A 10645-nucleotide genomic window follows, 5' to 3' on the forward strand; every position below is an offset into this window, starting at 1 on the left:
CACCGGCCAATGAGGTGGAAAGAGGTGGGCGAGACACTGTCTAATAAGGGGAAGGATGGGGCCAGACTGGGACCAATGAGGGGGGATGAGATCGGGGCCAATAGGAGAGCGATACAGGGACCAATAAAGGGAGGAAAGGCGAGACCAGGACCAATAAGGGGGAGGGAAGTGAGCGAGACACCGGCCAATAAGGGGAAGAAGGTGGGTGAGACACCAACCTATAAGGGAAAGGATTGGGGCGAGACACCGGCCAATAAGGGGGAGAAGAAGAGCAAGACACCGGCCAATGAGGTGGAGGGAGGTGGGCAAGACACTGGCCAATAAGGGGAAGAGACAACGGCCAATAAAGGAGAGGGAGGTGGGGAAGACATCGGCCAATAAGGGGGAGGGATGTGGGCGAGAAAGAGGCCAATAAGGCGAAGGGGCCACACAGAGGTCAATAAGGCTGAGGGGCAACATAGGGGCCAATAAGGGGGAGGGGCAAGGCAGGGGCCAATAAGGGGGAGGGGCGAGGCAGAAGCCAATAAGGGGGAGGGGCGAGGCAGGGGCCAATAAGGGGGAGGGGCAACATAGGGGCCAATAAGGGGGAGGGGGCTGGCAGAGGCAAATAAGGGTGAGGGGCGAGGCAGGGGCCAATAAGGGGGAGGGGCGAGGCAGAAGCCAATAAGGGGGAGGGGCGAGGCAGGGGCCAATAAGGGGGAGGGGCGAGGCAGGGGCCAATAAGGGGGAGGGGCGAGGCAGGGGCCAATAAGGGGGAGGGGCTGGCAGAGGCAAATAAGGGTGAGGGGCGAGGCAGGGGCCAATAAGGGGGAGGGGCGAGGCAGAAGCCAATAAGGGGGAGGGGCGAGGCAGGGGCCAATAAGGGGGAGGGGTGAGGCAGGGGCCAATAAGGGTGAGGGGCGAGGCAGGGGCCAATAATGGGGAGGGGCTGGCAGGGGCCAATAAGGGGGAGGGGCGAGGCAGGGGCCAATAAGGGGGAGGGGCGAGGCAGGGGCCAATAAGGGGGAGAGGCGAGGCAGGTGCCAATAAGGGGGAGGGGCTGGCAGGGGCCAATAAGGGGGAGGGGCGAGGCAGAAGCCAATAAGGGGGAGGGGCGAGGCAGGGGCCAATAAGGGGGAGGGGTGAGGCAGGGGCCAATAAGGGTGAGGGGCGAGGCAGGGGCAAATAAGGGGGAGGGGAGGGGCGAGGCAGGGGCAAATAAGGGGGAGGGGCGAGGCAGGAACCAATAAGGGTGAGGGGCGAGGCAGGGGCCAATAAGGGGGAGGGGAGGGGCGAGGCAGGGGCCAATAAGGGGGAGGGGCTGGCAGGGGCCAATAATGGGGAGGGGCTGGCAGGGGCCAATAAGGGGGAGGGGCGAGGCAGGGGCCAATAAGGGGGAGGGGCTGGAAGGGGCCAATAAGGGGGAGGGGCGAGGCAGAAGCCAATAAGGGGGAGGGGCGAGGCAGGGGCCAATAAGGGGGAGGGGTGAGGCAGGGGCCAATAAGGGTGAGGGGCGAGGCAGGGGCAAATAAGGGGGAGGGGAGGGGCGAGGCAGGGGCAATTAAGGGGGAGGGGCGAGGCAGGAACCAATAAGGGTGAGGGGCGAGGCAGGGGCCAATAAGGGGGAGGGGAGGGGCGAGGCAGGGGCCAATAAGGGGGAGGGGCTGGCAGGGGCCAATAATGGGGAGGGGCTGGCAGGGGCCAATAAGGGGGAGGGGCGAGGCAGGGGCCAATAAGGGGGAGGGGCTGGAAGGGGCCAATAAGGGGGAGGGGCGAGGCAGGGGCCAGTAAGGGTGAGGGGCGAGGCAGGGCCCAATAAGGGGGAGGGGTGAGGCAGGGGCCAATAAGGGGGAGGGGTGAGGAAGGGGCCAAAAAGGGGGAGAGGTGAGGCAGGTGCCAATAAGGGGGAGGGGTGAGGCAGGTGCCAATAAGGGGGAGGGGTGAGGCAGGTGCCAATAAGGGGGAGGGGCGAGGCAGGGGCCAATAAGGGGGAGAGGTGAGGCAGGTGCCAATAAGGGGGAGGGGCGGGCAGGGGCCAATAAGGGGGAGGGGCGAGGCAGGGGCCAGTAAGGGGGAGGGGTGAGGCAGGTGCCAATAAGGGGGAGGGGAGAGGCAGGGGCCAGTAAGGGTGAGGGGCGAGGCAGGGGCCAATAAGGGGGAGGGGTGAGGCAGGGGCCAATAAGGGGGAGGGGTGAGGCAGGGGCCAATAAGGGGGAGGGGTGAGGAAGGGGCCAAAAAGGGGGAGAGGTGAGGCAGGTGCCAATAAGGGGGAGAGGTGAGGCAGGTGCCAATAAGGGGGAGAGGTGAGGCAGGTGCCAATAAGGGGGAGAGGTGAGGCAGGTGCCAATAAGGGGGAGAGGTGAGGCAGGTGCCAATAAGGGGGAGAGGTGAGGCAGGTGCCAATAAGGGGGAGAGGTGAGGCAGGTGCCAATAAGGGGGAGAGGTGAGGCAGGGGCCAATAAGGGGGAGAGGTGAGGCAGGTGCCAATAAGGGGGAGAGGTGAGGCAGGGGCCAATAAGGGGGAGAGGTGAGGCAGGTGCCAATAAGGGGGAGAGGTGAGGCAGGTGCCAATAAGGGGGAGAGGTGAGGCAGGTGCCAATAAGGGGGAGAGGTGAGGCAGGGGCCAATAAGGGGGAGAGGTGAGGCAGGGGCCAATAAGGGGGAGGGGCTGGAAGGGGCCAATAAGGGGGAGGGGCGAGGCAGGGGCCAGTAAGGGTGAGGGGCGAGGCAGGGCCCAATAAGGGGGAGGGGTGAGGCAGGGGCCAATAAGGGGGAGGGGTGAGGAAGGGGCCAAAAAGGGGGAGAGGTGAGGCAGGTGCCAATAAGGGGGAGGGGTGAGGCAGGTGCCAATAAGGGGGAGGGGTGAGGCAGGTGCCAATAAGGGGGAGGGGCGAGGCAGGGGCCAATAAGGGGGAGAGGTGAGGCAGGTGCCAATAAGGGGGAGGGGCTGGCAGGGGCCAATAAGGGGGAGGGGCGAGGCAGGGGCCAGTAAGGGGGAGGGGTGAGGCAGGTGCCAATAAGGGGGAGGGGAGAGGCAGGGGCCAGTAAGGGTGAGGGGCGAGGCAGGGGCCAATAAGGGGGAGGGGTGAGGCAGGGGCCAATAAGGGGGAGGGGTAAGGCAGGGGCCAATAAGGGGGAGGGGTGAGGAAGGGGCCAAAAAGGGGGAGAGGTGAGGCAGGTGCCAATAAGGGGGAGAGGTGAGGCAGGTGCCAATAAGGGGGAGAGGTGAGGCAGGTGCCAATAAGGGGGAGAGGTGAGGCAGGTGCCAATAAGGGGGGAGAGGTGAGGCAGGGGCCAATAAGGGGGAGAGGTGAGGCAGGTGCCAATAAGGGGGAGGGGAGAGGCAGGGGCCAATAAGGGGGAGGGGAGAGGCAGGTGCCAATAAGGGGGAGAGGTGAGGCAGGTGCCAATAAGGGGGAGAGGTGAGGCAGGTGCCAATAAGGGGGAGAGGTGAGGCAGGGGCCAATAAGGGGGAGAGGTGAGGCAGGGGCCAATAAGGGGGAGGGGTGAGGCAGGTGCCAATAAGGGGGAGAGGTGAGGCAGAAGCCAATAAGGGGGAGGGGCGAGGCAGGGGCCAATAAGGGGGAGAGGCGAGGCAGGGGCCAATAAGGGGGAGGGGCGAGGCAGGTGCCAATAAGGGGGAGGGGAGAGGCAGGTGCCGATAAGGGGGAGGGGAGAGGCAGGTGCCAAAAAGGGGGAGGGGAGAGGCAGGGGCCAATAAGGGGGAGGGGCGAGGCAGAAGCCAATAAGGGGGAGGGGCGAGGCAGGGGCCAATAAGGGGGAGGGGTGAGGCAGGTGCCAATAAGGGGGAGAGGTGAGGCAGAAGCCAATAAGGGGGAGGGGCGAGGCAGGGGCCAATAAGGGGGAGAGGCGAGGCAGGGGCCAATAAGGGGGAGGGGCGAGGCAGGTGCCAATAAGGGGGAGGGGAGAGGCAGGTGCCAATAAGGGGGAGGGGAGAGGCAGGTGCCAAAAAGGGGGAGGGGAGAGGCAGGGGCCAATAAGGGGGAGGGGCGAGGCAGAAGCCAATAAGGGGGAGGGGCGAGGCAGGGGCCAATAAGGGGGAGGGGTGAGGCAGGTGCCAATAAGGGGGAGAGGTGAGGCAGAAGCCAATAAGGGGGAGGGGCGAGGCAGGGGCCAATAAGGGGGAGAGGCGAGGCAGGGGCCAATAAGGGGGAGGGGAGAGGCAGGGGCCAATAAGGGGGAGGGGCGAGGCAGAAGCCAATAAGGGGGAGGGGCGAGGCAGGGGCCAATAAGGGGGAGGGGTGAGGCAGGGGCCAATAAGGGGGAGGGGTGAGGCAGGTGCCAATAAGGGGGAGGGGTGAGGCAGGGGCCAATAAGGGGGAGAGGCGAGGCAGGGGCCAATAAGGGGGAGGGGAGAGGCAGGGGCCAATAAGGGGGAGGGGCGAGGCAGAAGCCAATAAGGGGGAGGGGCGAGGCAGGGGCCAATAAGGGGGAGGGGTGAGGCAGGTGCCAATAAGGGGGAGAGGTGAGGCAGAAGCCAATAAGGGGGAGGGGAGAGGCAGGTGCCAATAAGGGGGAGGGGCGAGGCAGGTGCCAATAAGGGGGAGGGGCGAGGCAGGTGCCAATAAGGGGGAGGGGAGAGGCAGGGGCCAATAAGGGGGAGGGGCGAGGCAGAAGCCAAAAAGGGGGAGGGGCGAGGCAGGGGCCAATAAGGGGGAGGGGTGAGGCAGGTGCCAATAAGGGGGAGGGGTGAGGCAGGTGCCAATAAGGGGGAGGGGAGAGGCAGGTGCCAATAAGGGGGAGGGGAGAGGCAGGTGCCAATAAGGGGGAGGGGCGAGGCAGGTGCCAATAAGGGGGAGGGGCGAGGCAGGGGCCAATAAGGGGGAGGGGTGAGGCAGGTGCCAATAAGGGGGAGGGGTGAGGCAGGTGCCAATAAGGGGGAGGGGCGAGGCAGGTGCCAATAAGGGGGAGGGGAGAGGCAGGTGCCAATAAGGGGGAGGGGCGAGGCAGGTGCCAATAAGGGGGAGGGGAGAGGCAGGGGCCAATAAGGGGGAGGGGAGAGGCAGGGGCCAATAAGGGGGAGGGGAGAGGCAGGTGCCAATAAGGGGGAGAGGTGAGGCAGGTGCCAATAAGGGGGAGAGGTGAGGCAGGTGCCAATAAGGGGGAGAGGTGAGGCAGGTGCCAATAAGGGGGAGAGGTGAGGCAGGGGCCAATAAGGGGGAGAGGTGAGGCAGGGGCCAATAAGGGGGAGGGGTGAGGCAGGTGCCAATAAGGGGGAGAGGTGAGGCAGAAGCCAATAAGGGGGAGGGGCGAGGCAGGGGCCAATAAGGGGGAGAGGCGAGGCAGGGGCCAATAAGGGGGAGGGGTGAGGCAGGTGCCAATAAGGGGGAGGGGCGAGGCAGGTGCCAATAAGGGGGAGGGGAGAGGCAGGTGCCAATAAGGGGGAGGGGAGAGGCAGGTGCCAATAAGGGGGAGGGGAGAGGCAGGGGCCAATAAGGGGGAGGGGCGAGGCAGAAGCCAATAAGGGGGAGGGGCGAGGCAGGGGCCAATAAGGGGGAGGGGTGAGGCAGGTGCCAATAAGGGGGAGAGGTGAGGCAGAAGCCAATAAGGGGGAGGGGCGAGGCAGGGGCCAATAAGGGGGAGAGGCGAGGCAGGGGCCAATAAGGGGGAGGGGAGAGGCAGGGGCCAATAAGGGGGAGGGGCGAGGCAGAAGCCAATAAGGGGGAGGGGCGAGGCAGGGGCCAATAAGGGGGAGGGGTGAGGCAGGGGCCAATAAGGGGGAGGGGTGAGGCAGGTGCCAATAAGGGGGAGGGGTGAGGCAGGGGCCAATAAGGGGGAGAGGCGAGGCAGGGGCCAATAAGGGGGAGGGGAGAGGCAGGGGCCAATAAGGGGGAGGGGCGAGGCAGAAGCCAATAAGGGGGAGGGGCGAGGCAGGGGCCAATAAGGGGGAGGGGTGAGGCAGGTGCCAATAAGGGGGAGAGGTGAGGCAGAAGCCAATAAGGGGGAGGGGAGAGGCAGGTGCCAATAAGGGGGAGGGGCGAGGCAGGTGCCAATAAGGGGGAGGGGAGAGGCAGGGGCCAATAAGGGGGAGGGGCGAGGCAGAAGCCAAAAAGGGGGAGGGGCGAGGCAGGGGCCAATAAGGGGGAGGGGTGAGGCAGGTGCCAATAAGGGGGAGGGGTGAGGCAGGTGCCAATAAGGGGGAGGGGAGAGGCAGGTGCCAATAAGGGGGAGGGGAGAGGCAGGTGCCAATAAGGGGGAGGGGCGAGGCAGGGGCCAATAAGGGGGAGGGGCGAGGCAGGGGCCAATAAGGGGGAGGGGTGAGGCAGGTGCCAATAAGGGGGAGGGGTGAGGCAGGTGCCAATAAGGGGGAGGGGCGAGGCAGGTGCCAATAAGGGGGAGGGGAGAGGCAGGTGCCAATAAGGGGGAGGGGCGAGGCAGGTGCCAATAAGGGGGAGGGGGAGAGGCAGGGGCCAATAAGGGGGAGGGGCGAGGCAGAAGCCAAAAAGGGGGAGGGGCGAGGCAGGGGCCAATAAGGGGGAGGGGTGAGGCAGGGGCCAATAAGGGGGAGGGGTGAGGCAGGTGCCAATAAGGGGGAGGGGAGAGGCAGGGGCCAATAAGGGGGAGGGGCGAGGCAGGGGCCAATAAGGGGGAGGGGTGAGGCAGGGGCCAATAAGGGGGAGGGGCGAGGCAGGTGCCAATAAGGGGGAGGGGAGAGGCAGGTGCCAATAAGGGGGAGGGGAGAGGCAGGGGCCAATAAGGGGGAGGGGCGAGGCAGGGGCCAATAAGGGGGAGGGGTGAGGCAGGTGCCAATAAGGGGGAGGGGCGAGGCAGGGGCCAATAAGGGGGAGGGGCGAGGCAGGGGCCAATAAGGGGGAGGGGTGAGGCAGGGGCCAATAAGGGGGAGTGGCGAGGCAGGGGCCAATAAGGGGGAGGGGTGAGGCAGGTGCCAATAAGGGGGAGGGGAGAGGCAGGGGCCAATAAGGGGGAGGGGAGAGGCAGGGGCCAATAAGGGGGAGGGGCGAGGCAGAAGCCAAAAAGGGGGAGGGGCGAGGCAGGGGCCAATAAGGGGGAGGGGTGAGGCAGGTGCCAATAAGGGGGAGGGGTGAGGCAGGTGCCAATAAGGGGGAGGGGAGAGGCAGGTGCCAATAAGGGGGAGGGGAGAGGCAGGTGCCAATAAGGGGGAGGGGCGAGGCAGGTGCCAATAAGGGGGAGGGGCGAGGCAGGGGCCAATAAGGGGGAGGGGTGAGGCAGGTGCCAATAAGGGGGAGGGGTGAGGCAGGTGCCAATAAGGGGGAGGGGCGAGGCAGGTGCCAATAAGGGGGAGGGGAGAGGCAGGTGCCAATAAGGGGGAGGGGCGAGGCAGGTGCCAATAAGGGGGAGGGGAGAGGCAGGGGCCAATAAGGGGGAGGGGCGAGGCAGAAGCCAAAAAGGGGGAGGGGCGAGGCAGGGGCCAATAAGGGGGAGGGGTGAGGCAGGGGCCAATAAGGGGGAGGGGTGAGGCAGGTGCCAATAAGGGGGAGGGGAGAGGCAGGGGCCAATAAGGGGGAGGGGCGAGGCAGGGGCCAATAAGGGGGAGGGGTGAGGCAGGGGCCAATAAGGGGGAGGGGCGAGGCAGGTGCCAATAAGGGGGAGGGGAGAGGCAGGTGCCAATAAGGGGGAGGGGAGAGGCAGGGGCCAATAAGGGGGAGGGGCGAGGCAGGGGCCAATAAGGGGGAGGGGGTGAGGCAGGTGCCAATAAGGGGGAGGGGCGAGGCAGGGGCCAATAAGGGGGAGGGGCGAAGCAGGGGCCAATAAGGGGGAGGGGTGAGGCAGGGGCCAATAAGGGGGAGTGGCGAGGCAGGGGCCAATAAGGGGGAGTGGCGAGGCAGGGGCCAATAAGGGGGAGGGGTGAGGCGGGGCGAATAATATTGGGCGAGGTGGCCCAATAAGGGGCAGGAGATTAGTATGTTAATGTTGTCAGTCATAGGTGGGATATGCTGATTAGAGGGCGTGGCTCCCGGTATATGAGCAGTGGTGACATGCAGGGGTGCTGTGTGCGGTTCCTCACCTCCCAGCAGGGGGCGCTGTGTATCTCGCTGGGGTGCTGTGTGCGGTTCCTCACCTCCCAGCAGGGGGCGCTGTGTATCTCGCTTATCTCGGGGGTCGCCGCTGCTCCGCGTCTTCCTTCTGTTCTTCTCTTCCGGGATCCAACACAACACTAATGACGTCACCCCCCTCCCCTCTAGACCCCGCCTCCTCCTCGCTCCCTGAGTGTCGCGCTGCATGCCGGGAAATGTAGTTCCACGATCTCCTCCCCGCTCTTCTGAAGTTTTGGTAACTGCCACGTCCGCAGTCACGCCTCTTTTCCCTGTCAGGGAAGGAGATGAGATACGCAGCGGCCATGTCTAGTGTGGGCAGTGCCTTACTGTGTCATGTGACCTGTTCTCCCCATCCTGGTGCTCTGTATACGTCCAGTAGAGGACGCAGCTTCTCCATCAAGAGAGCGGTGACGAGAATCACAAGAGAGCGGAGAGCAGAGACACACGTCACCGGAGAGCGGAGACACACAGGATCAGAGAGCGGAGACACACAGGATCAGAGAGCGGAGACACACAGGATCAGAGAGCGGAGACACACAGGATCAGAGAGCGGAGACACACAGGATCAGAGAGCGGAGACACACGTCACCGGAGAGCGGAGACACACAGGATCAGAGAGCGGAGACACACAGGATCAGAGAGCGGAGACACACAGGATCAGAGAGCGGAGACACACAGGATCAGAGAGCGGAGACACACAGGATCAGAGAGCGGAGACACACAGGATCAGAGAGCGGAGACACACAGGATCAGAGAGCGGAGACACACGTCACCGGAGAGCGGAGACACACAGGATCAGAGAGCGGAGACACACAGGATCAGAGAGCGGAGACACACAGGATCAGAGAGCGGAGACACACGTCACCGGAGAGCGGAGACACACAGGATCAGAGAGCGGAGACACACAGGATCAGAGAGCGGAGACACACAGGATCAGAGAGCGGAGACACACGTCACCGGAGAGCGGAGACACACAGGATCAGAGAGCGGAGACACACAGGATCAGAGAGCGGAGACACACAGGATCAGAGAGCGGAGACACACAGGATCAGAGAGCGGAGACACACAGGATCAGAGAGCGGAGACACACAGGATCAGAGAGCGGAGACACACAGGATCAGAGAGCGGAGACACACGTCACCGGAGAGCGGAGACACACAGGATCAGAGAGCGGAGACACACGTCACCGGAGAGCGGAGACACACGTCACCGGAGAGCGGAGACACACGTCACCGGAGAGCGACCCCACACGTGACCCGGAGAGCAGAGAGCGGTGACACACAGGATCAGAGAGCGGAGACACACGTCACCGGAGAGCGACCCCACACGTGACCCGGAGAGCAGAGACACACAGGATCAGAGAGCGGAGACACACGTCACCGGAGAGCGACCCCACACGTGACCCGGAGAGCAGAGAGCGGTGACACACAGGATCAGAGAGCGGAGACACACGTCACCGGAGAGCGACCCCACACGTGACCCGGAGAGCAGAGACACACAGGATCAGAGAGCGGAGACACACGTCACCGGAGAGCGACCCCACACGTGACCCGGAGAGCAGAGAGCGGTGACACACAGGATCAGAGAGCGGAGACACACGTCACCGGAGAGCGGAGACACACAGGATCAGAGAGCGGAGACACACGTCACCGGAGAGCGGAGACACACAGGATCAGAGAGCGGAGACACACGTCACCGGAGAGCGGAGACACACAGGATCAGAGAGCGGAGACACACGTCACCGGAGAGCGGAGACACACAGGATCAGAGAGCGGAGACACACGTCACCGGAGAGCGACCCCACACGTGACCCGGAGAGCAGAGAGCGGTGACACACAGGATCAGAGAGCGGAGACACACGTCACCGGAGAGCGGAGACACACAGGATCAGAGAGCGGAGACACACGTCACCGGAGAGCGGAGACACACAGGATCAGAGAGCGGAGACACACGTCACCGGAGAGCGGAGACACACAGGATCAGAGAGCGGAGACACACGTCACCGGAGAGCAGAGACACACAGGATCAGAGAGCGGAGACACACGTCACCGGAGAGCGACCCCACACGTGACCCGGAGAGCAGAGAGCGGTGACACACAGGATCAGAGAGCGGAGACACACGTCACCGGAGAGCGGAGACACACAGGATCAGAGAGCGGAGACACACGTCACCGGAGAGCGGAGACACACAGGATCAGAGAGCGGAGACACACAGGATCAGAGAGCGGAGACACACGTGACCGGAGAGCGGAGACACACGTCACCGGAGAGCGGAGACACACAGGATCAGAGAGCGGAGACACACGTCACCGGAGAGCGGAGACACACAGGATCAGAGAGCGGAGACACACAGGATCAGAGAGCGGAGACACACGTGACCGGAGAGCGGAGACACACAGGATCAGAGAGCGGAGACACACAGGATCAGAGAGCGGAGACACACGTCACCGGAGAGCGGAGACACACGTCACCGGAGAGCGGAGACACACAGGATCAGAGAGCGGAGACACACAGGATCAGAGAGCGGAGACACACGTGACCGGAGAGCGGAGACACACAGGATCAGAGAGCGGAGACACACGTCACCGGAGAGCGGAGACACACGTCACCGGAGAGCGGAGACACAC

At 64.3% G+C, this 10645-nt stretch overlaps 1 protein-coding gene across 1 annotated transcript in view; it reads right to left on the minus strand.

The window, feature by feature from the left end:
* The window catches only part of CREB3 (cAMP responsive element binding protein 3), a 67008-nt gene extending 58864 nt beyond the window's left edge, over window positions 1–8144 (minus strand). Inside the window, 1 exon segment of the mRNA XM_075344150.1 lies at window positions 7988–8144. The gene's annotated coding sequence lies outside the window, so the exon portion shown is untranslated.
* Between the last annotated feature and the right edge of the window lie 2501 nt (window positions 8145–10645).

This window comes from Anomaloglossus baeobatrachus, chromosome 1 (genome assembly GCF_048569485.1).
Source record: "Anomaloglossus baeobatrachus isolate aAnoBae1 chromosome 1, aAnoBae1.hap1, whole genome shotgun sequence".
Classification (NCBI taxonomy): domain Eukaryota; kingdom Metazoa; phylum Chordata; class Amphibia; order Anura; family Aromobatidae; genus Anomaloglossus; species Anomaloglossus baeobatrachus.